We start from the raw sequence: 19813 nt of genomic DNA, 5'->3' as shown, positions 1-19813 counted from the left end.
GTCATTGGCCTGATCCAACAGGCTCTTCTTATATTCTTAAAGCACCACCACAGCACTTTAAAGAGTCATGAGTTTCCCCAAAGAAAGTGAAGTGTAGTTTGTTAAGGATACGGAAAGTTTATACTCCTTTATATGTGTAGTGCAGATAGGACTTGTCTGGTAGCATAGCGATGCCTTTTCTTGTGTTTCTTTAGCCAAACAAGAAGCATTTCTTTGCTTTCTAGACTTAGACTTTTTATGTGGGGTGTTGTTGTTGTTGTTGTTGTTGTTTCTATGTAGAAAGAAGGAGGCGGGGAATATCGTACATCTTTGGTGATGTGAAGAGTCTGACTCACCTTATTTAAATCAAGTATCAAATCATCCTTCTATACACATTTGGCTGCTCCCAGCAGGAAACAAGACAGGACTGGGAAGTCCTTGGACCAGAGCCGTAGCAAGGTGAACTTGTGCCCCTGGGAGAACTGTCCAGATTGTGCCCCCTAGCCATGGACAAGTTAGTTCTTCTTTTCACCTCTCCTCCACCCCCCCTCCACCCATTCAATTCGCCCTCTATTGAAAACCATTTCTTATGAGGCAATAATCAATATTTATATTTATGGGCATATTTTTAGCTGATTTTGTGGCCCCCTCATCGCCTGCACCCCTGGCGGGGGCGCACCTCACCACCCCCTACCTACTGTGCAGCCTTGCATATGCTCTGATTGTCCACCCAAAAAGTTTTAAAGTAGTGGGGGACATCCTCACCACCTAATCTGAGCAATGTAAGTCAACTCTGCTCTTGAAAACTTTTCAGTCTTTCTCCTGCTCTCATAAAATGGCCATAGTTTCCCTCCCTGCTTTCACGGGGGCTGAATGGCCCCTTGAAAATGGGAACTGGGGAAGGAAATTTGGCTTGCTGTTATTTCCAGGCGTATCAGGACAGCCAGGACAGCAAGGATTTACAGCAGGGGGGTGGTGTGCTGTTGTCCCACAGTCCAGAACTGACCCGCCAAACATTTCTGTGTTTCCCACCAGACCTTACTAGATGCAGCCACATGCATGGTGGCACCAGTGGCCAAACACACTGCAAGCAAAGTAGCAGCAGGAGCCATTCATCACCATCATGGGGCTGGGCTGGATAAAGAGGCGTATCAAGGACAAGACACCCAGAACCACCACTGATATCAGTGTGGAGTTGCTGCTCTTAACTGAGTCATAAGAACTGTCACTTTAAGAACTTGTGCTTGAGCTTGCTTTTCCCTCTTCCCTCCCATTCCTTTTTCCTTGAGTGTCATGCCTTTTTAGAAGACAAGCCTGAGGGCAGAGACCACCCTAATACCTTTTTACATTTTTTTAAAGCACAATTTTATAGGGTGGGGTATAAATGCCATACATAACTAAATGTTATTTTTATGCATTCCACTGGATTTCTATACGGTTACATCATCAAAACCTCATAAGTGATTTACAAATCTCTTCACCCAGCCCAGTGTCATGTTAGGGATGAAAACTGCCCCCTCCCCCCTCTTTATATGATCCCCCGCAAACATTTCTCAAATGACCCTGACCTAGCACATATGCACATATGTACCACAGAACTGCCTTAGGCAGGGAGAATATTAGGCTGGATGGGGAGCTAGTAAACTATCTGTCTTGTGCCCCATATTGTCAAGAGTTGTCAAGAGTTGGTGCCAGTCCTGTGACCCGAATCGGCATTAATTAAGCTCTATGACAGTACCTTGGTACCTTAGCTCAGACCCAGTCAGTATCTGGCCTCCACTGTTACCACTTTATGCTCTGTATTTGTTGTTGTCATATGATCATGGAGGAGCTGAAGGATGTTTGAAAATTTATCTGGGCAGCCAATTTTCAAAAGGACAGTCCACAGGGCATTACGATTTACAGTGTTGAAGGCCTTAGTCAGGTCAATAAACGCCATATACAGGGGTTGGTTTTGCTCTCTGCATTTTTCTTGAAGCTGTTGAGCTGGAGAAAATCATGTCCACTGTTCCCCTAGAAGGTAGAAAACCATTTTGGGATTCAGGAAGAGTAGCCTCGGATATTGTTAGGAGATGGTTTGCTAAGATCCTTGCAAGAATTTTGTCAGCCACAGCTAGCAAAGAAATGCCTTGATAGTTTCCGCAATCCGTTCTATCACTTAAAAAAAAAAAGAGATTGATAATTTTGGCATCTCTAAAGTCTGTTGTGATCTCCTCTCTCCCAGATTTTTTCGATGAGCTTGTGAAATTGTTGCGTAAGTTCAATTCAGCCCACTTTGGACAGTTTGGAGCATTATCTTAAAGTACCTCTTTGAAACAATGAGATAAGGCCAGCCCCATGACACGGCATCACAGGCCCAGATTCTGTAACCAGTTTTGGTCTCCTCTAAATCATTAGCTATGGCCTTTCTCTACAGAGCATATGATCCAGAATCAAAGATTGCTGATATCCTAGATAAAAATCACTGTGAATGAAAATGTGCCCAGAGCTTGGCGCACCCTTTTCCACCTCTTGGCATGGACAGTGTTGCCTTTTCACTCTGACAGACAGTTTAGCTGAAAAAAAATTGATTTTGCATAAACATTGCTCCATTTGTCATAGGAAGTCCCCCTGTAATGTTTCGTAAGTGTAAGACTAAACTGGTCATGATCCATGCCTGAGCTTATTCCAGAACCTGTTTTTGGTGCCACAGAATTCCTTCTTTTTCTTCTTTTGGTATTTATCAGAGCCAAAGTATTAAATATACAAGACTCCTGACGGCTTCGCTCACAAGGGTCATAGGAACGTGCAAGCCCACTTACCACCCAGTGAGAGGCTGTGCCTCTCAGTGCAAAATGGGACAGTAGGAAGATTCCTGAGTGTGCATGCCATAGAAAGATTTGCTTCACTCCTTCCCTTTTCACTGAATACTTTCTTGTGCAGGTTGGAGACAGCATTTCTTGCTGCAGGGATAGCATAGTTAGGGTACTTGGTTGTCAGGGTTGCTGCTGTTTCAGCAGCCAAGAGTATCCAGTTCTACAGTAGTAACCCCGCTCTACAGGCCCTGGATCACTTTCATGGTGATCGCAGCAGGGCTGAAGAAGTCCAAATTGAGACCGTAACATAGTTTCTGGATCTGGGACATGATCTTGTTAAACATGACGTGCTCATGGCACCCATCTCTTTTGACTATGTGCATGGCTGCGGCGTTCTCCTCCTTCTCCTCTCATCCATTTCTTCTCTGTGTAAGCACATGGGGAGGGGTTCCTAATTGATCCCCTCTTCTGGGAATGCTTAAGGATTGCTACCCGTTTTTGTTCCAAAATAAGGGAAATGAGGGCTAGAGCTGGGAAATGCCTCTCACAAAGGCCACACAAGTTGTTAACCAGAAATGAATTCAGGGCTCGCAACTCCTGCTGCTCGAAGGCTGTGTGTTTTGAGGAGGCCGAGAGGGAGGGAGAGAGGAATATATATTATTTTGGCTTTTTTTAGAGAGAGGGAGCACAGATCTTTTAGGAAGGAAAAGCGACCAAGAGCTGGTCTCTCTTCGACATGAACCTCATATACGTTTCACTGTCTCATTAACCAGACCCTTTGGAACAATTCGTTCTTTGAGGCTGGTTTCAAAAAAACACCCAACTTTACTTTACAGCCCATTCCATTTATGACCCAGGAATAAAATTACTGTATCAGTTTCATTACATACATTAAAGCCTGGGTGTTCCATGATCTTTCCCCCCTTTTCTTTTTCTTTTTTTAGGAGAGAAAAAGAGCCCCTGAAAGGTAAACAATAATCATTGCCAAGCTGGAGAGAGAAGGGAGCAAGTAGGCCGCAGCCTCTTGAGGTAGGCGTTTAAATGAGCGTCACAAGTAGCAGCAGTCTAAAATGTGTGAATGATGTGGAGAAAGTACTAGCTTTGGACTCTGGATTTCCAGAAGACAGGGATGAGTGAATTTCTTGGGCCTTCTCATTTTCCCAGTCTTCAATTATTCACATTTTTACGCCAGTTTGTGATTTTTTTCTACTCATGAAAATTCATCAGCATTTCACAGTGACTTTCTCCTAAGGAACACATTTTCTTTCAGAGCAATTCCCCTCATATATTTGTGTAAGTTATTTTTACTAATATATGCAGAGTTTAAAGGTAAAGGTAAAGGTACCCCTGCCCGTACGGGCCAGTCGTGACCGACTCTAGGGTTGCGCGCTCATCTCGCTCAAGAGGCCGGGAGCCAGCGCTGTCCGCAGACACTTCCGGGTCACGTGGCCAGCGTGACGAAGCTGTACTGGTGAGCCAGCACCAGCGCCGCACACGGAAACGCCGTTTACCTTCCCGCTATAAAGCGGTACCTATTTATCTACTTGCACTTTGACGTGCTTTCGAACTGCTAGGTGGGCAGGAGCTGGGACCGAACGACGGGAGCTCACCCCGCCGCGGGGATTCGAACTGCCAACCTTACGATCAGCAAGTCCTAGGCACTAAGGTTTTACCCACAGCGCCACCCGTTTCCATGCAGAGTTTACCTTACCCTAAAATGGTACACATTATTCGACTTGCAAATGGCACTGCAAAATTTGGAGAAATGCAAATTCTGAAGGAGGGCTGTGTATTATTTTGGAAAGTACAAATTAAGTAGGTTATCCTTCAAATGCAAACTGAATCAGTTTTCCCTTCCATTCCTTGCTGCTAACTTCTGGTTTCAAAACCACTGATGGAGCCAGGATATGGGGCCATGATGGAATCTGGCCAATGTTGGGGAGCACCAGGACAGAATCTAGATTTTACAGCTTACCTGATAGGACACATACTGGTTACCTGTGACAGATCATAGTTTTATTGATGAAACCAGAAAAAATACGTTTTGGCTAGCAACTTTACTCAGGAATGAAGCTTATATTTTTACTTACTTAAAATAAATAATAGTAGTTGAAGAATTACCAGAATATGGCTGAAGATATGCATTTTTGTTGTAAAAAGCGAGATTATGTAGTTATGAGCATAGCTGTCTCACAAACTTATTTTTCAGCTTTGTATCAGCTAGGGAGAAATACTAGGATGCGGTGTGCATAAACAATGCATTTATTGGTGAGAATAGCAAAAATTTTTAAATTGTATATATCAGGATAAAGCTAAAGGTAAAGGTAAAGGTACCCCTGCCCGTACGGGCCAGTCTTGACAGACTCTGGGGTTGTGCGCCCATCTCACTCAAGAGGCCGGGGGCCAGCGCTGTCCGGAGACACTTCCGGGTCACGTGGCCAGCGTGACAAAGCTGCATCTGGCGAGCCAGCGCAGCACACGGAAACGCAGTTTACCTTCCCACCAGTAAGTGGTCCCTATTTATCTACTTGCACCCGGGGGTGCTTTCGAACTGCTAGGTTGGCAGGCGCTGGGACCGAGCAGCGGGAGCGCACCCCGCCGCGGGGATTCGAACCGCCGACCTTTCGATCGGCAAGCCCTAGGCGCTGAGGCTTTTACCCACAGCGCCACCCGCGTCCCTTCATATATCAGGATAAGATTGCACTAAATGCTCATGAAATTTCATGAGTAATTTTTGTTTGTTTATTAATAACTTCAGATTGGAAAAATATTGGAAAATACTTAAGGACCTTCATGTATCTTCGGAGCACCAGCATTTGGAAACATTTCTGGCTAATTTTTTGAAAGAGAAATAAAGCAAGCAAGCAAGCAGAGACTTAGATCTAATTGCATGCATTGCTTCCTAAAACTGGTAACTTGTAAATATAAAAGAAAGTCAACTAGAGCTCAGGGATTACTGGGTCTCGAGCTGTGCAGTGCAGGCACAATTTGAGACACAACCAAGAGTACCTCCTCGAGTTTGCTGTCATTTGAGTGTAGCACTGAAACTACAAAGCTATGCAGACTTTTGGGTGGCTGTTCTGCCATTTTGGATTTTTCTTTTCTCTGGTGTTGCATTTGAAACAGAGCACCTTTCAAAAAGCAACACATGATCTTTTCTAAATGTCTATCAAGGCTAATAAAGGATTCCTTTTAATTGTGTATTTTAATTTAGACATCTAGTTAATCTTTTAAATCTTCTTTTATAGCTTCTGCTTTACCACGCTCGTTTATCTGCTACTAACCCTTAGGGTCAGGCAGATTATGCATCTAAATAAACAAACAAATTAAAATGCTGCTGCTGCTTCTTCTTTTCTCTCTCTCTCTCTCTTTGTAGTGCAGTTAGGGGCCACAGGGCTTTGTAACTGGTCTGAATGTTTTGTGTGAGCTTCTTTGCACCGTTGCCCCAGAGTGGTAAAGTCTTTTAAGGTAGCGTGCTTCAGATTTTTAATATGAGCAAAGCCCATATCCAAGGAATGAACCAACTGAAGGAGGACAAACTACAGCTCTCCGTTAATTAAGCATGAAATACAGTCATACCTCGGGTTACAGATGCTTCGGGTTGTGCGATTTCGGGTTGTGCGCTGCGCTGAACCCAGAAGTTCTAGAACGGGTTACTTCCGGGTTTTGGCACTTGCGCATGTGCAGAAGGGCTAAATCGTGCTTTGCACATGTGCAGAAGCACTGAATCGCAACTTGCGCATGCGCAGATGCGCCGCTACGTGTTACGAACATGCTTTCCGCACAGATCATGTTCGCAACCGAGCATCCACTGTATACTCGGAGCCCTGTAGTGATTTCATGCTCTTTATTGCAGCTTGTAAAACAGTGATTAAATTACCCCCAAAACCTCAAGCTTTTATATAATATTTACACAACGAATCCCGTCTGATTGGATGATTCTGCTTCCCTCCTGGAGCCTGATTGGTCTTTTCCTGCAGGCCAATCAGTTGTTGCATTCTACGATCCTACCAGCCTAACAGGCTGATTAATTTCCTCCTGGAGCCTGACTGGTCTTTTCCTGCAAGCCAATCAGTTGTTGCATTCTAGGATCCTACTTGCCTATTGTTCTAGGATCCAAGCTTAGTGCATAACAAAGAACATAAGAAAAGCTTTGTTGAAAGTCTGTTTAGTCAAGCTTTCCCACAGTAGTCAGTCAGATGCCACCAGGAAGCCCTCAAGCAGTACAAGAAAATAGCCCTCTTCTTACTAGTATCTCATGGATGGGCTTGCAGATTACTGAGAGGGTGTTGAGGGTGTTGGTGGCAGATAAGAGTTTTTGCATGTTAAGTAAGTTGGAATGTGTGTCATGCATTATTAACAAGGAATTGGAGGAAATACATGCACCTGTACTTCACAAGCACAGGCTTTCTACCATCATCTGATACTCAGAAGCTATACTGCCTCTAAGCATGGGGTTTCCATCATAGTTCATAGTCGTTGGCAGACTTCTCATCCAGTAAGTGGTGTAATGCTCTCTATCAAAACATCTTTAAAAGGGCTGGCCAGTGTAGTGCCCTTCAGATTTTGGAGTACTACAGCTTCCATAATCCCTGACCCTTGGCCACGCTGGCTGGGGTTGATGGGAGTTGGAGTCCTACAACTTCCGGATGGCACCATATTGACTACATCTGATCCCTAAGAACATAAGAGGAACCCTGCTAGAGCTGTCCAACAAAACATCAACATACAAGTTGTACAGTGGGGTGATAGTATTTTTCTTCGTAAATACAAGGCATATATTATTTATATACGTTTTTAACAAATGCTGTTAACAGTTAGCAAGGAAGACAAGTGTCATACAATAAGGTATAAAGCCAAAGGAGGGGAGATAAACTAATATGGTTGATACAGAGAAATGGAGCAAAGGCGTGCTTCCTGGTGTGGGCCTTATACTGCAAATGGGGCGTTCAGATCTGATTCCCGCCCCCGCCCCCCTGTGTGTGCATTTGGGCTTCCACATATACCTGTTTTTCCCCAGTTATGAATATTCATTGCTATTCTGCCTTATGTCAACTGAGCCAGTGGGTGGAGCTTGATGGAATGTATCCAGTATCTTTTGTGTGCCCTCCATCGCTTCTGTCTCTCCTTCAAAACAAAAACAAAAACAGAAAGTGTGCAAATGGAGGATTCTGCTTTTGGGTGGATGCCTTTGGGAGGGGGCCTGCATTTCCATGTGGTTTTTAATTATTATTATAATACTGAGGTCTTGCTCAAGAATGATATTTACCACCTGACTAAGGCTTGCAAAGGAGTGATAAAGAGGTGTTGTGCAAGACCTCGGTGTTATTATTTTTCAAAGCCCCATGCGTGTACTTTGATTACAGTCTCCAAAGTAATCTCCCAGATTTACTGGGTAGAGATCTTGAGAAAGCAACTCCTTGATCCAGTTGTTGAAATATGAATGGGCCTTCAGCAAGCAGCAGTTGGTGAAAGTAGGCACGCTTGAATCATCTGGGCTGCGGGAAACCAAATGGGCAGGTTGTGCTTAGGTGAAGCAGGCAAGTCGTACTAGGGGCCACCCACTGAAATGTTGGCGCATGTGACAAACTATTCCAAACATCCCAGAGCAGTGGAGGCTGGTCCTTTAGGATGAGTGGGACACTGCACCACCATGGGGATCCGCAGGATTTTTTTCCTGGTGGAGTTGAAGTAAAACACTGAAAGTGGGGAACAGCCTAGCTTTTCACAAAAATGAGAAGAAGAATAGTGTCAGTACATTTGCCTCGTATCTCAGGTTCTACAAATGCTAAAGCAAGTTGTTGTTGTTTTTTAAGAAAAGCTGGGTTGCCAACCAACCTCATTCTGCCTGCTGCCAGTCTCCACCTGCCTGTCTTCTTATTAACATCCAACCCAATGGCTGGTGCAGCTTCTCAGCGTCTTCCTCCTTAGTCTCAGTGTTGCTGCCCTTGTAGAATTGAACAAAAGCAGTGTATAAGTTGAGGGGAAAGGAACAGAGATGTTTTTGTCTTTGTTCAGGCATTGTAGGCTGGACGTGTACAACCAAACAGATGAGAAACTTCCTCACAAGGACACAACTAATCAGAGAACGTGGCATCTCAGCAATAGTCATGCCGGTGCTGCCTGGTTGCTAAGCAACATCCCCCTCCCTCTTAGCTGAGTTACTGATAACAGAATTAACCCTTAAATCACAAACTGGGTGATCCCTGGACTGCACTTCTAACAGTTGTTGTTGTTGTTGTTTGCTACACTTCTATCATCACCTCAAAGAATCAGAGCTTGCTCTTGTGTGGCTTTCTATGCATTTTTACATTTTCAGGCCAACCTTCCACTAACGAGCTCATAGTTAACTCTGTGAAACAGAAGGCTCTTGAGTTGACTTTATGTCAGGTTTGGCACTTCTGTGTGGTCATGTATTCCTTGCTGTACCTGTAAATCAGGAAACCACAGGGGATGTATGATGTGGTTGCTTTCCAGGCCACTGCTTTTGGCTCCTAGCGACTGGTTGTGCTGCCATAGGAAGTAACCACGACATTTCAAGTATTGCCAGAGTGGTGTGGCCTACAGTTGTGACACTCAAGCAGTGCAAGAACTAGTCCTGATTAAGGACGACTGAATCTATCAATTTTGGCTTCCCTCATTTTCCCCATCTTAAGTCCAGTTCATCTCATTTCAGTTTGCATTAAACAGATTGCATGAAATCTCAGTGCATTTTCATGCATATTTCTCTTAATATATGCATTTTCTACACAATTTTGCCTAATAAATGTATTATTGCAAGCAATTTCCCCTAATTTAATGCATTTTTGTATATTATTTTCACTTTAACATGCATTTCCGTGCACACTTTCCCCACATTTTTTTTGTATGCATGTTCTGTTTGGCGAACTGCATCCCACTAAGATAAATTCAACAGAGTAAATAATTTTTGATGGAAGTAAAAGTGGAAAACTGACTTGGATGGTTATAGTAAAATATGCAGGAATTTATGATCTGTAAAATGAACCATGGAAGGAGAAAAAGGGAAGTCATCAAATATTTCAAAGTTTGCAAAATGTTTATTTTGAAGTGTAAAATTGAAAACTTAATACAAATTATTATATATATAAAAAACTGCAGACCAAATAAAACCCTCAAGCATCCTTAATTTGAACCCATGTAAGGAGGATTGTCTTGGTTCGCCAGGATTGTTCTGGTTCACCAGAAGCGGCTTAGTCATGCTGGCCACACGACTGGACCTAATGGTCAGGGGTCCCTTTACCCTTTACCTTAAGGAAGAGGTGGGTTGATACTTAACTGCAGTCATGTTTGTCTGCTCCATCAACACAATCCTGGTCACCATCACACACATAAAATGGCTCAATGTTCCTGTGATCAGGACACTGGAACTGACCAGGCTTACGTGTCTTTGTGAAATATTAAAAGTACAGGGGTACCTTGGGTTACAGACGCTTCAGGTTACAGACGCTTCAGGCTACAGACTTCGCTAACCCAGAAATAGTACCTCGGGTTAAGAACTTTGCTTCAGGATGAGAACAGAAATCGTGCTCCGGCGGTGCGGCGGCAGCAGGAGGCCCCATTAGCTAAAGTGGTGCTTCAGGTTAAGAACAGTTTCAGGTTAAAAACGGACCTCCAGAACGAATTAAGTACTTAACCCGAGGTACCACTGTATGTTTTATTTTGTATGCTGCCTTGGGAATGTTGCTTAAATATTTCCAAGCAAGAAAATAAATAAATAAATAAATAAATAATGCAAGACCAGCTGCTGCTTCTGTTAGCCTCAGTGAAAGTTTTTGCCATTGCCTATGGAATTGGGAATTGCACTACAGCTGACTAATCCCTCTCTCTTTTTGCTTCCTTTTCCAGACCAGGTTCTGGCTCCTGTGTAAGGCTCAGGCAACACAGCTGAGCTCCACTGTATGATTAATCCTTGTATTTAATACAGCAGCAATCAACCTTGTTTGCACTGTTGGTAAGTAAAGCCGCAAGGCTTGTAATTAAAATGCATTTAATTACTTGTATGGTTACTGAGGTGAAGTCTCTCTGGATTTTTACACCGTTGAGATCAGAATCTGCCCCCTTTTTCTCACCACTTTTTTGTGTGGATAAAGTATAATGAGCAGGTAGCATCTTTCAGGTGGAGATTTCAAAGTAATTCACAAACCAGTCTTAAGGCGGATGCTTTGGTGTGGGAATATCATTTTAGTTCCATTTCACAGATGACAAAATATCACTGAGGATACACTTGTAATTACTAGAGATGCATGGAGTCCTCGTGAGAATTTCCCCTAGTTTTATAGATACACTTCTTGCTTTCCCCCAGATGTTTCACCTGAGCCAGAAAATAAAAAAATGTCTTGAAGCTTTATGTTAGGCAAAGTTTGGTAGAAAGTTATATTTGGGCATAGCCCTCTCCCCCAAATCATTAGCATTCTTGAAATTATTTGGATATTTCTTCTGAACAAAATAGTCCAAATTAATCTCAGGTTTTTTCTGCCGCAATATTTGTTAGCAGCTCCAACACATGCCTTTTTTCTCCCCTCAGATAATCTGATTTCATCAATATATGCCAAGTCATTTATTTCCGTGTCTTCTTTGCTTCTTCTCACTGAGGTAAAAGATTAGGCCCCATCTGCACTATACATTTAAAGCAGCATCATTTCACTTTAAACAGCTATCCCCAAAGAATCCTGAGAGTTGTTAGGCAAGCCCTATTCCCCCACAGAACTACAATTCCCAGAGTACCCCGGGAAGAGGGATTGACTGTTAAACCACTCCAGGAACTATAGCTCTGTGAAGGGACTGACAATGCTCAGCACCCCTAACAAACTACACTTCCCAGGATTCTTTGGGGGAAATCATGACTCTTTAAAGTGGTATGATGCTACTTTAAATGTATAGTACAGATGAGGTCTCAAGAGTGTGAAAGAGTAAGAAGCACCTGCTTTCAGCGTGGTTTCACCCCAAAATTTCTGAATAGGCTTCTGTTTTGTGCATTTAAAAATGGTGGTAGCTGTGTTGGCCCATTTGAATCCCCCCAAAAAAGTTGTAATGCGCTTATTGGAACCAATAAAAATGTCATAAACTTGTGAGCAAGTTTTTGAGATCTCCAGACCTCTGGTCTGATAAAGAAATCTGGAGAACATGAAAACTCAGCCACAGATTTGTAGCAAAGCCTGTAATCTGCATGGAAAAGGTTCACAGCTCAGTCCCCGGCGTCTCCAGTTAAAAGGGTCAGTCCTGAGGTGATGTGAGACCCTTTTTCTGAGAGAGAACCTGGAGAGCAGCTGCTGGCCAGAGAAGGCAAGACATGGACGCAGTGTCCGATCATCCTTGTTCAGCCCCCACCTGCCCACTTTCTTACTTATATCCAGTCCTTGACTATCAGCTTGTTTTCCTTGTAGAACTCAGCAGGGGTGGGTGAAGCTGGAATTTGTTTGCTCTGCCTGCCATTGGCCTCTAACTGTTGGGTCTTCTGGCTACTGCCCTACCAGTCCAACAGGTACCAGCCATCAATGGATAGATAGGTGGACAATCAATCTAGAGGCACTGAAATATACTCGGAGTCGAGAGTGGAGTTCATGCTCTTTATTCAGCTTATAGTGGTGAGGAGGAAATGGAAGTTCCCCCAGAATGTCTGCTTCATATACATTATTTACACAATGGGACCCATGTGATTCTGGGATTCTCCTGTAGGCCAATTAGGTAGTGGATTCACTTTCACCTGGAGCTGGAATGGGTGGCTCCTGTGGACCAATCAGACTGCTACATTCTGGATCCTATTGTTCTAGGACCAATCAGACTGCTGCATTCTGAATCCTATTGTTCTAGGACCAATCAGACTGCTGCATTTTGTATCCTATTCAACTCAGTACATAACAGGCACAGTGTCGCTTGAAGGGGGGGGGGTGTCTCTGTCAACAGAAGGAATTGCAGGAGGGGGTGGGGGAGAGAGATAGGAGGAGAACATGGGCCACGAGAGGAGCTAAGCTGGCTGGTTTGGCTGCTTCTCCTTCCTGTTACACCTGATACGACATAATCCTATCCCATTGCCCATCTTGTGATTTTTGGGCTTGCTCTGAGCATAATTCCAGATTGGAAGGAGGCAAAGTCAGAGCAGTGACTCATTGAGAGAGGCAGTGGGCAGACTCCTAATGGCTGTGGGTGGCTGGTCATTCTTACTCTTTCAAACATCAGGAGTGCCTGATCAGTCCAGCTGCACCTGTGACAGAGGCATGGCAAAATTACAGCACCCCCCCAACCCCTGCCCCCCAAGGATGATTCAGAGGTAGCAAGGTCAGAACTATGACTCATGGAGGGATGTGGCAGGCAACCTCTTCTGTGGATAGGTTGTATAGGTTCACAGCTGTTACTGCTTTACTTAATGCATTTCTGAACGCAAACTTGCCGTTCTAACATAACAAACTGCAAAATACTGTTTCTGTTTGGTGTTGGGTTGGGGCAGAGTCCCAAACCCCCTACTCAGCAGAATGAGCAGGAAGATTAACAAATGCAGGAGTGGTGGCTTCTTTTTTAATAATAATAATAATACCACCTCACCCATCTGGCTGGGTTTCCCCAGCCACTCTGGGCAGCTCCCAGCAGAATAGTAAAAAAAAGTAAGTAACTACAATAATATACATTACCATCTTTTAAAACCTAAAGTCCATAATCTAAAATTGCTCAGTTGCACTACTGGTCACCCACAGAACAGCAGCGGTCACCCCATAGCCCTCCCCATCTTGTGTTGCAGCTGGGCCAGCTTGACTTGGGCTGGTCAGGGTGTGTGGCAATGCTGCGGCTTGCATTATCATCAGGGCAATAATGAAAATTAATATGCCGAAAGCTCTATGGTAAAAACAATTGCAGGTGTTGGCACTTTTAGGTACATCTGACTCAGCCCAAGACATCTTCAGTCACCTAAACCATACGTGTCCTCTTCCACACCTCCATTGCAATCCCTTTAATAAGGAGGGCACCGCTGAGATCTTTTGTGGGTGCTGGTGAGTGAGTGATCTTAGGGAGGAGGGGTGAGATTTGAACCACCTGTCCAATTACTGAGATTACCCAGAGAAGCGCTGTTACCTGTCCCCCAGGTTACAGAGGCCTGACTGGCATCAACTATAAATCAGGCATTTAGTGTTATCAGTCCCCTGCTGTGGAACACTCTTCCAGCAGTGATTCGGCAGGCATCTTTGTTTTGACTTTCAGGCATCTCTTGAAAACAACCTATGCAGTTGTTTAATTTTTTATTGAATAGCCAGTCATTTTATTGATTGCTTTGTATAGCTTTTAAATGTTTCTGCCTTGATACCCTGATGTTATGCGAGAAGGTAGTATAGAAATACTTCTATAAATTAATTAATTAAATACAGTCTTGTAAATAGGACTGCACAAGTTACTAGACCCTAAGCAATTCTTCCCCACTTTGCCCACTAACTCACAACTGTGGCCCATTTATGGACAAATATCTTGCCATGCTTCTCTGACTTGGAGGTGATTCATATTTGCCAAAGGTGAATATACAAGTTGCTGTTTTTAAGCCTAGATTATTATCGCTGCAACTACCAGCTCATGCCACGTATCTGATTGGACAACCTCCATTCTGACATTTTAATTACCCCCTTTTTCCTTGCAACCCTTCCCCAGCATAACAAGTTTTTGTGTGATCAGATATCACACTGGGAGTCAACAGTTTTTCAAAGGGAGTGCTGTTTGGACTGGTTGCATAAAAGACAGGGACAGAGTTAAGGTTATAGGGTATAATTTCTGGGTTTTCCTAGGAAGTGTCTATGCATAAGACACAAGTGCCCACTGAAAGGAGGGTGGAAATGATAAAATAAGCCTCCATTATACTCATCAGTATGATAAGAACACATACCAAATGTATGGGCTACTGTTCAGTCCCACAGGGCCCTCAAAGTGTTTTTCAAAACAAACAAGCAGCAGTGTTGGAACACAGGAATCTGCCTTATTCTAAATCAGACCTACTAGTCTATCCTGCTCAGCAGGCAGTATCTCTCCAGGGTTTCAGGCCCTACCTGGAGGTGGTGGGGACTGAACTTGGGACCTTCCGCATGCAAGGCAGATGCCCTCCCAGTGAGCTATGGCCCTTCCCTCATGGAAGACTCTGCCCACACGGTCTCAGAGTGCCCACACGGTCTCAGAGTGCCTCCCTTTTCCCCCATCGCAGCTCAGGCTTGCAGTCTGGGTGTGCTTTTGGACCCTGCAAGCCACGAGTGCTGTAGCTCACTTAGGCTGGTGAAGTCACACATGCTTTATGACAAGGCTTGATTACTGTAATGTGTGGAGCTGTCTTTCAAAGGGGTTTGGAAACCTCACAGGAATATCGGAAAATGTCTTATACTGAACCAGACCATTGGTCCATCTGGTTCAGTATTGCCTACACTGAACTGGCAGCAGTTCCCTAGGGTCTCAGGCAGGAGACACTCCCATCCTCACCCGGAAATGTCAAGGATTGAACCAGGGACTTTCTGAGCTATGGCAGAAGCTAGAGTACTGCCTGTTTGTTGTTTTAATTGCACCAGCTTCATTGTCTTCTGTCCTCCTTAGACAAGTTCAAGGTGCTGGTTATAACCTTTAAATGCCCGAATGACTTGGGGCCTGCGTTTTTTAAGGGCCATCTTCAAATAAGTTAAGGACTCTTCCTTCTGCATGATCCTGTGTTCACCTACTTTGGTTGCCAGGAGTGGCCTGGCTCCATGTCTCACTACCAGCAGAAATGCAGTTGTACAACATTGGGGATCATTAAGGTTTAGTGTGATTATTGGTCTGGCTAACACCAGACTTTGCTTAGCTAGATGTTATAGTCATTTGGGAGTAAACTGTCCCTGTTATAGAAAGACTGTTGAGATTTGACAGTTGGAGGAGTTGGAGGGATAAATACTTCTGAAGGAGGCTTATCTCAGTATGTGTGGTTGAATATTATGTCTCATTGCTCTCAAGTAGACCTGTAAATGATATTCTCCTGAATTTATATACTGTTTTTGTTCAGTTTACCCCAGTAAAGTATATCAGTTTATTTTCTTTCTGGATTTGTTTCATTCAAGTCACTCTGTTAACTGAGGATAGGTAAAAGAGGGCTTTCTCTGTTTTGGTACTCAGGCTATGAAATTCCGTGCCCTATCCCCCTAGCACACTCATTGATAGCATTTATGCTCAATGAAGACTGCCTAACTTCAGCAGTCCTTTGGTATAATTAGTTAATCTGTTATTTATCTCCTGACTTCTAAAAAGTGTGTCATCTGCTGTTTTATTTGTTTATTTGGTTTTTCAAAATGCATTAACCAGTGTTGTTTGGACATTCCAGTGATGAAGCAGAAAGCTGGGATATAAACAGTTTGAATAAATAGATAAGTCTGCTTACCTTCAATGGTCTGGCAGTGTTGTGGCCATACAATGTCTTTCTGTCACACTCTGGCAATTGGACGATGCACTGGGGCACCTGGTCAGCGCGAGAGGCCTATGGACTTTGTTTGTGGGCCAGGGCTGCAAATTGTAGTAGCTTGCCTGCTAATTGACTAATCACAGGCAAGCTTAGTGGCAAGCCTTTCCCAGAGGGCGGAGCCAGCTCCTCCACCCAGTTCATCACAGGATCTCCCACCTATTCTCCCTTGTATATTAGACTTCTTGTTTGTGCTTGAGTTTGCCATGGCCTTTATTGGCTGCTGTGTTTGGGGCTGGGCAGGAATTTCCCACCAGACAAATTGGCTCTGGTCTGGTGGTCTGGTGTCACAACTTTTGGCAGTTAGGCATTGGGTAATCCATAGTCTTGGTTGGAGGGGAGGTTGTAGCCTCGGCCTGCTCCTCCAAGGGACAAGGCCTCTCTTCAAAAGGATCCAGGAGGACTTCTATCCAGTTGCCCAGGCGAGGGCTAAGGATATACCACTCCTCAGGATGAAGATCCATTGAGGAGTGTTCCTATTTCATGTAGCTCATAGGACTCTCCTTGGAACCAGGTTGACCCTAAGGAACACTTCCAGCAGGCGGCCTGGAGGTCAATGGTTACTGCATATCCAATGCCTATATCACAATTGTAATCAGTAAAGTTGTGGCCTTATTTGACCCTATATATATATATATATATATATATATATATATGCCGTCTTGTCTGGTTATTACATTGAGGTGATAGCAATGGATATCACCGCGCCTCGGCCTGCAGTCAATATCAGGAGGGATATCATGGTGGGAAAATAAGAATTCTCAAAAATTAATATTTTAAAAAGCAGCTGTTTCCTGGTTCTCAGAATGTGGAATGGGGAAGCCAAAATCATAGCCTAATGATGATGATGAGGAGGAGGAGGAGGAGGAGGATGATAATAATTTATTTATATCCTGCCCATCTGGCTTGGTTTCCCCAGCCACTCTGGGCGGCTCCCAACATAGTGGGGGTTGTAGCCCACCAGTATCCAGAGGGCACCACATTGACTACCCTGGTGTGGAACTTTGAGAATATAGGACACTGCATGGGCTCATCACTGACTGGCAACAGCTCTCTGGAGTTTCGGGCAAGGGTCTCTCCAAACCCTACCTGAAAACACCAGGAATTGAACATGCAAAACGTGTTCTCTACCACCAGTCTGCAACCTTTCCCACAAAGACTAGAATACTTTGCTGCTCTCGCAACTGAAGGACTCTGCCTTATTATGGTGCCCATTCAGTTCCATTGGCTCAGTGTTCACATCCCTCTTTTCTCTAAATGCCCACATACTGATGTACACACATGTTGACTCAGAGGCGATGCAAAAGCTTTTTTCCTTGTGGCTTTCCTTAGCTTTCCTAATTAAAAACATCTATCTTTCCCATCATCTCGTGTGATTCAAAAGTCGAGTTAATGAGAATAATTGTTCTCCATATTTCCCTATCATGCCACTTTGAAGTTTTAAAGTTACTTTCATTCTCTACTGCTTAGTGAAAATGAGTATTTACTGTAGCAAGCTGGGCAAAATCATGCCAAAGACATGTCATTTCCATCATTTTTTTGTCTTGTCTGTACACTGCCAAGAACAAAAGATCCACAGATTAGCAATACATTTTAATTTCTACTGTCTCTCTCTCTCTGGCTCTCCAATCTGGCAGCCCGGCCAAGTCTCCATAAGGCTTCTTGGGCATGAGACACTTCACTTGGATTTCCCCAGCTACTGTCAGGGAATTAACATCTTAAAAGTCAACTTTGTCTGCATTGTTAAAAATAATTATTCAGCCACGTCCCTCATGGAATGATGCACATTATGTACTTGGGCTTCTGGTGATGAGCGTGTGGGGAAGATCTTGAAATGTCAAGTATCAACAAGTTTGAGAAGAGATTACTGGTACCAAATTGGAGCCTACTCAGGAGATGGCAAGAGGGGCACTTGGTTCTGCTGGGTAGTTCTTTATCACAACCCCTCCTGTGGCTGTTTTTCAAGTGCTCTTGAAAATTCATTCACCATTTCAGTGTTAATTTATCCTAATATACATTTCTATCTTATATCCCAGCTTGGCAGGCTCATTTTACATCAACATGATGCTGAGCCTTTAGTGTCACCAGCCCAGTCTCATGGAATGCCTCCATTCAGCAGGCGCCTTCTATTTTAACCTTCGAATGTTTGCAGAAAATGTTTCTGTGCCACTAAACCTGTGCAGACAGCATCTTCTGTGATTGTTAGTTGATGATCTGAGATTTTAAATTTCTGCATGGTTTTTATTTTGTGTTTTAAATCACTTTGATTTTCAGTGGCATTATGGTATACAAATGTATTGCAACTTAGGAAGTCCAGGGCTAGTGAAGTTGCCAACTGATAAGAGAAAAACATCCTGGGCTTCTTCAGTGCTTTTAAGGATAGCTTCTTCTACAGAAAAAGAATGCCAACCAGCAAAGCTTTCTGGTTACATGAAGGGAGATCACATGCTTATGATTGTGGATCAAGTTGCTGGTAAAGGGAGAGGAGCAGGGGCTGGTGAATAAGTTGGCATCCCATATAAACATATGATGTATGAGTCTGCCTAATGGATGTCCCTTCTGCCCCACCTATGAGTTGCAGACTGGCTAGCCCACCCTAGAATTAATTGAGGAACACTGGCTCCGAGCATTTAATCCTCTGCTGCAAAGCTAAATAATTGAAACTCTTTCCTCAGGCATCCCTTTCTCTCTGTGTGGGAAAAAAAAATCTCATTACTGCACCGCTGCAGTTTTGGGGCTGTTGCAGAACATGACACCTCCAGGCTCTCCTTCTTCCCTTGATGATTCAGAAGAAGCCACCCTCTGCTGCCCTTCCAGAGATCAACTTCTTCCCTCTAGAATTGTCCACATTTGCTGGTTGGCAATTCTCCCCGCCCCACAAGCCACTGACTCAGTCTGACCCCTGTGGAATAACTGCAGTTATTAGAGCTGCTGAAATGGCAGCGCAGCATTCAAGTTCAAAGGGCCTTGATGTGACTCCCTTCTGAGGCAAAGCTTACGTTGGCTGACTCGTGTATATGGAGACGAGTCTGTGAAAACTTCCCTTGAGAAAGCAGGAATGAAGAAGAGGGAGGGAAGTTCTAGCTGAGAATGAAGTTGACGAAACCATTCTCCCTCAAGGCACAAAGTCCAGCCTAGTCAGTGGATTTGAATGCAGACCCTGCTAGTGTCCCTGTTTTCCAGGGACTGTCCCAGATTTACAAAAGGCGTATCGGTTTCTGATTTGATCCCAGAATGTCCCGCTTTTTCCTCAGGGCGTCCCTATTTTCATCAGAGAAAATACATTGTATATGCATTTTTGAACATTTTGAGCATAACTTGGCTGGATAAGTTACAAATAGGTAGCCGTGTTGGTCTGCCATAGTCAAAACAAAATAAAAAAATTCCTTCCAGTAGCACCTTAAAGACCAACTGAGTTAGTTCTTGGTATGAGCTTTCGTGTGCATGCACACTTCTGAAGATATCTGAAGATATCTGAAGATATCTTCTTCAGGTATCTGAAGAAGTGTGCATGCACACGAAAGCTCATACCAAGAACTAACTCAGTTGGTCTTTAAGGTGCTACTGGAAGGAA

General features: G+C 43.8%; 2 long non-coding RNA genes across 2 annotated transcripts in view; one reads left to right on the top strand and one right to left on the bottom strand.

Annotated features, from left to right (window-relative positions):
• LOC307222506 overlaps positions 1 to 10745 on the top strand; it is a 34622-nt gene extending 23877 nt beyond the window's left edge. The window contains exons 3-4 of the long non-coding RNA XR_013841789.1: positions 3719 to 3803; positions 10641 to 10745. This is a non-coding gene — a long non-coding RNA (uncharacterized lncRNA). The remainder of the gene's footprint in view (positions 1 to 3718; positions 3804 to 10640) is intronic.
• LOC307222494 lies at positions 6927 to 16322 on the bottom strand. The gene is made up of 3 exons (XR_013841769.1): positions 16162 to 16322; positions 8613 to 8721; positions 6927 to 7901 (listed from the first exon to the last, which is right to left on the bottom strand). It is a non-coding gene; the product is annotated as an uncharacterized lncRNA (long non-coding RNA).
• Between the last annotated feature and the right edge of the window lie 3491 nt (positions 16323 to 19813).

This window comes from Podarcis cretensis (genome assembly GCF_951804945.1).
Source record: "Podarcis cretensis genome assembly, chromosome: 8".
Classification (NCBI taxonomy): Eukaryota; Metazoa; Chordata; class Lepidosauria; order Squamata; family Lacertidae; genus Podarcis; species Podarcis cretensis.
The sequence above is the reverse complement of the archived record's forward strand: the minus strand, read 5'-3'. Positions and strand labels throughout refer to the sequence as shown.